Source organism: Manihot esculenta, chromosome 10, assembly GCF_001659605.2.
Source record: "Manihot esculenta cultivar AM560-2 chromosome 10, M.esculenta_v8, whole genome shotgun sequence".
In the NCBI taxonomy this organism is placed as follows: Eukaryota; Viridiplantae; Streptophyta; class Magnoliopsida; order Malpighiales; family Euphorbiaceae; genus Manihot; species Manihot esculenta.
In genome coordinates this window covers 9,343,368-9,349,367 of record NC_035170.2, presented here as the reverse complement: position 1 = coordinate 9,349,367, position 6,000 = coordinate 9,343,368, and positions in this window count along the sequence as shown.

Sequence of the window (6,000 nt, the reverse complement as noted above, 5' to 3'; positions counted from 1 at the left end):
TCTCCTTGACAATTATGATTACTATCTGTACTATCTATTGTATCTGATGAATTGTCACTACTGTATTCATCCTCTAATTCTGAAGAAAATAATTTAATTTGATCAATTTTATCTAATAATTGATCTATATTATCAATTTTTAATTCTAAACCTAATTCATGTATTTTCTTTCTTGCAGGACATTCTTTGGCATAATGCCCCTTTTGGTTACATAATATTTACGAATGGAATATAGATGATATGTCTGAAATTGAAATTATACAAATAACCAAGGAGATGGTAATTATAGGAAATATATATAAACAAAGAGTTGGAGTTACTGAACGAGAAGCAGCTGAAAATATAATATTAGGATTCACAGGAGAATTAAGAACTTGGTGGAACAAATTATTAAGTAATGAAATAAAAACTAATATATTGACATCAAGAAGAATAGATAGTACCACCGGTGAACCAGTTATTGACCCAACAACAGGACAAGCACAATCCTTCACATTAGCTTATTTAGTCTATAATCTTATCTCACATTTTATAGGCGACTTAGATTTATATACAGAACGCAATAGTGAAATATTACAAAATCTTAAGTGTAGAAAGTTAGAAAATTTTAGATGGTATAAAGACAATTTCCTAAAAAGAGTTTATGCATTAGCAGACCCAAATGCCTATCATTGGAAAGAGAAATTTATAACAGGACTACCGAGATTATTTTCTACAAAAGTAAAAGAAACAATTGAACAAAAATTCGGACACATATCATATGATGACTTAACTTATGGAGACTTAATCACATGTGTAAATTTAACCGGAATAAGATTATGCAGAGATATGAAACTACAACAAAAATTAAAAATGGAAAATAGACAATCTAGAAAGGAGTTAGGAAACTGGTGCGAACAATTTGGTTTTGGAACAATAAAGAAACAAAAATATAAAAGAAATAAACCTTTTAAAGACAAAATCTATAGACAATATAAGTATCCTAGAAAGAAGTTTTATAAGAAACAATATGATAAACAGCCTACTAGAAAACCATTTATCAAGAGACCATTTAAAAGAAATACTTACAAGAAAAATAATTTTAGAAGATCCAACAATAAAAATAACATAACATGTTATTTATGTAACCAAAAGGGGCATTATGCCAAAGAATGTCCTGCAAGAAAGAAAATACATGAATTAGGTTTAGAATTAAAAATTGATAATATAGATCAATTATTAGATAAGATTGACCAAATTAAATTATCTTCTTCAGAATTAAAGGATGAATACAGTAGTGACAATTCATCAGATACAATAGATAGTACAGATAGTAATCATAATTGTCAAGGAGAAATTTGTCATTGTAACAATAAAGTAAATGTCTTAACAGAATATCAATAAGTGTTGGAACAAATAGAGCAAGTACAAGATTCTAATATAAAACGAAAAATGTTTAAAAAATTAACAAAATTAATTAATGAAGAAATAAAATAAGAAACTGCACCACCAACTAAATTTGAAGATATTGAACAAATGTTTAAAAATAAAAAATCAGTGACAACAATTTCTTCCATGGACTTACAATCTGAAATAAGACAATTAAAACTAGAAGTAAGACAATTAAAACTAAGGTGTGATTATTTAGAACAAAATCAACACATGCAACAAAATCAAAGTATAGGACAGAGTTCAGGAAAAGATAAGACAAAAGTAGAAGAAATAATAGAAACAGACACAGAAGAAGAACAACCATTAAAGTTTAATGATATTACTAGAATTAAGTATCAAAAATGGTATGTAAAAATTAATTTAACAATTAAAGACTTTACATTAGAAACCATAGCCATGTTAGACTCAGAGGCAGACATGAATTGTATAGACCAAGGCATAATACCAAGTAAATATTTTCATAAAACGAAACAAACTTTGTCCGCCGCAAATTCAACAAAGGTAAAAATAGATTACAAAATACCAAGTGCACATATATGTAATAATGGAATTTGTTTTAAAACTACTTTTATGTTAATAAAAAATCTTAATACACAAATTATTTTAGGAAACCCATTTTTACAAATGTTGTATCCATTTAAGGTCACTCAATCAGGATTAGAAACAAATGTGTTAGGACAAGATATTATTTTTCAATTTATAACACCAATTAATTATCATGATGTAAATGTATTTCAACAAACAAATGTAAGTAAAATAAATAATTTAAAAAATCAGATAAAATTTTTAAAAAGTGATTTACATTCTATCAAAATAGAAGAACAATTAGAAAAACCAATTATTCAACAACAAATAAAAGAAATTCAAGAAAAATTTGAAAAAGATTTATGTTCAGATTTACCAACAGCCTTTTGGGATCGAAAACAACATATAGTAACCCTACCATACGAGCCAGAATTTAATGAACAAAATATTCCAACTAAAGCTAGACCTATCCAGATGAACCAAGAAATGTTAGAATTCTGCAAAAAGGAAATCCAAGATTTATTAGCTAAAAAATTAATCAGACCAAGTAAATCACCATGGTCATGCGCAGCTTTTTATGTAATGAAAAATGCAGAGATTGAAAGGGGAGCACCCCGATTAGTCATAAATTATAAACCCTTAAATACAGCTTTACAATAAATAAGATATCCTATACCAAATAAACAAGATTTATTAAATAGATTATACAAAGCACAAATATTCTCAAAATTTGACATGAAATCAGGATTTTGGCAATTTATCTTTACAATTTAAGGAGTTCCAAGTTTACTACAACTGGAACGTAGCAGTTTTTATATTTTAATTGTACAAAGTAAGTTGTATTCTATTTAGTACATTAATACAAAGTATTTCATACACTTGTTACTATATAAGTCCGTGTTGACGACAACTATTTCTTTCTCTCTTCGCTCTTCAATCTGAGTTAACTCTGGGATCCAGGTTAACGTTGCAGGAACCTTGACCAACATAAGTATGCTCTGTGCTTGCAGTATCAACTGATCTGGCACATCAGAAATTGTCTTCACCATGATAATTGAACTAGGAATATTCTATTGTCATATTTGTAACCAATTTTATATTGAATACTATTGTTATGAATGTAAATGTTTTTACACTGTTAATATTATTGATCCTTACTGTACTCTAAATATTGCATAAATAATAAAAATATGTTTGTTATGTTATTTGATCATAATGAATTACCAAATGGATATATCCTTAAATATTATATTTCAACAAGAACAGAATATGTTATTATATATGCTCATTACGAATATATTAATTAAACAAAGATGAGATTTATAAAATCAGCATTAGAAAATTTAAGTCTAATTGATTTAACAAAGGACAAGAAGTAATAAGTTTTAAAAATTGTTTAATTCAACAAGGAACTTATGTTATGGATTGGCATGTATCAAACCATACTAATGAATTCTGTGATTGTAGAGAAACACAAAGAACATTAGAATTATTTAATTGTATGATCATGTATTTGGACGTATTATTACAAAATAATAATTTTTAAATCATGTATACTACCATGTATGTATTTTTATATTTATCTGGTATGCTGTATGTATGGACCATTGTATGTATACTTTATGAATTATGTTTCAATTATTGGTATTTTGCTGATAATAACATCTAGATATACTGTTTAATCATAAAATATTTAAATCATACCTGGGTTCGAAAAATGGTATCAGAGCGTGTGAAGTCTCTAGTAATTTTAAACTATTCAAATTAGAAATTTAGGGTTGTAACTGTGTCACGAAAACCGTAAATCAGGCAGAGAGGTAAGACCTGCAGTGTGAGTAGAGAAGGAAGTGTATGTGAAAACCCTAGAATTTTAAAATGAATATGTTTAGGAGAACTAGATCTTCTAGGTCCAGACAACCAGACGACGAACTTATAAATGATTTAAATATTAATACAGATTCTAGTAAAACAATTCTATCTAGAGAAAGTATTTGGAATAGTCAACAATTAACAAATTGGAAACCTCCCAAAACACCAATAGATATAATATATAAAACAGGTATATTAGATTTTAAAGCAGCTAGAGCAATTAAAACCAAAGAAAAAGTAGTTCCATTATATTCTGAAAACCAATCAATGAGTTTACTAAGTAAGAAAACAATATTAAAATATATAGGTCAAGGATATAAATTCATGCATATAGGATTAGTACAAATTGCAATAAAACCATTAACGGTAGAAGGATTAAATACTAGTATGCATGTAGCATTAAGAGACTGTAGACATCTTAATTACAAAGACTCTTTACTAGGATTATTTGAAACTAGTTTAACAAATGGACCAATTTATTCAAACTGTTTCCCTAATTTCACAATTTCATTAACTGATCCTCATATAATGAAAATATTAACATTAGATATCTTAACACATAATTATAATATGTTAAAAGGATCTCATATTTATGAAGTATTTTATCGATTAAACTATAAAATCATGAATACAGGATTATGTCCTAATGCCATTAATCATAATAGACAAACAGGAGAAACAATTTTTTGGGAAATTGACCAAACCAAAGCTAATATAAATATACCTAAGGCCATACAATGGAAAGATGTCAGTCTACCAGAAACATGGAAATATCCAGTCAAAACCATGCCAAGTTTACCTGCTAAGGAAAACACAGAAATATATTATATTATACAAAATAATGATGGAACAGTAGAATTAAAATTTAAAAGATCCAATTCTTTTAGACAAACTACTCCTAGTATATACCAACCATCTCGACATTCCTTAGAAGCCTCTAGGCGACGACATAATATTGATATACAGACAGAGACAAGTATTTCTGAAGAATCCACTATTCCTGTATACCAAGGACCATTTGTAGGAGAAACCTCAGGAACTAAACCTGTTGAAGAAACATTTAATCACCAAACCATTCCACAACCTACCAAAGGTATCAAAATACAAGAAGGTGTCTTTAGACAAGGCCAGAGTCTGATGCTTCTAAGGGATTGTATATGGTTTCATTATCTGAAGAAGAAGTTTCATTATATTCAGTAAGGATGGTTATTTTTCCTTTATCTTTAGTAGTACTTGGTTCTTCTATTTTTATTCCTCCTGTTTTGTTAGTTTTTGGAGACATACTTTGTTCACTTATTATCTTTTGTAATAATTTTGACATATCATTTAATTCTGTCTTTGGACTTATTGTTACTGTATCAATTGGGTTTTGTGAAGGTGGTATCATTTTTGTGAATGGTTTATTAGTTTGTTTCTTTGCTGGATCTATATCATATGGTTTTGGATTACTATATCTTTGGGATAAATATGTAGTATTTGGTCTAATATTTACAGGTGATGGTGCTTGTGGTGTTTCTATATGTTCTATATTTGTGATTGCTTCATGGTTTTTATCGATTTTTTCTTTCATCCTATCTAATTGTTGTCCTATAATATGTAGTGATACATTGGTCCAATTATTTTGTAAATTGATACCTCTTATTTCATTACTCTGTATATTTTTTGTATCTACTATTGGTTGCATTCCATGAGCTATTTGGTTCTTTTTAAAGAATACTCTATCCATTGGTGGTCTCTCACACTCATGACATATATCACTAGGTTCTCCTGCATTATTCACTTTGTGCCATTTATTATTTTCTTTTCTAATATATTTAACTTCTTTTCATGGAAATATTTTAAATATGTAAAGAATGGTATAGTTGTCTCTACTTGTTCACAAAATGCAAAGAATTGTTTCTTGATTAAACTTTGTTCTTTTCTGGAATAGGTTTGTGATTAAACTTTGTTCTTTTCTGGAATAGGTTTGTAAAAATATGTCCATTTCCCCCCGGTTTTGATCAGACATGTAATCGGTTTGAATTTGGTTTTTATTAATTTCAAAGGTGTGAGTTAAGGTATCAAGGGTAAAATTACTATCTTCATAAGGTTGACTAAATTGTCCTTGTCTAAAAACCCCTTCTTGGATGTTGATACCTGTGGTAGATTTTGGTATTGTTTGTTGATTAAAGGTTT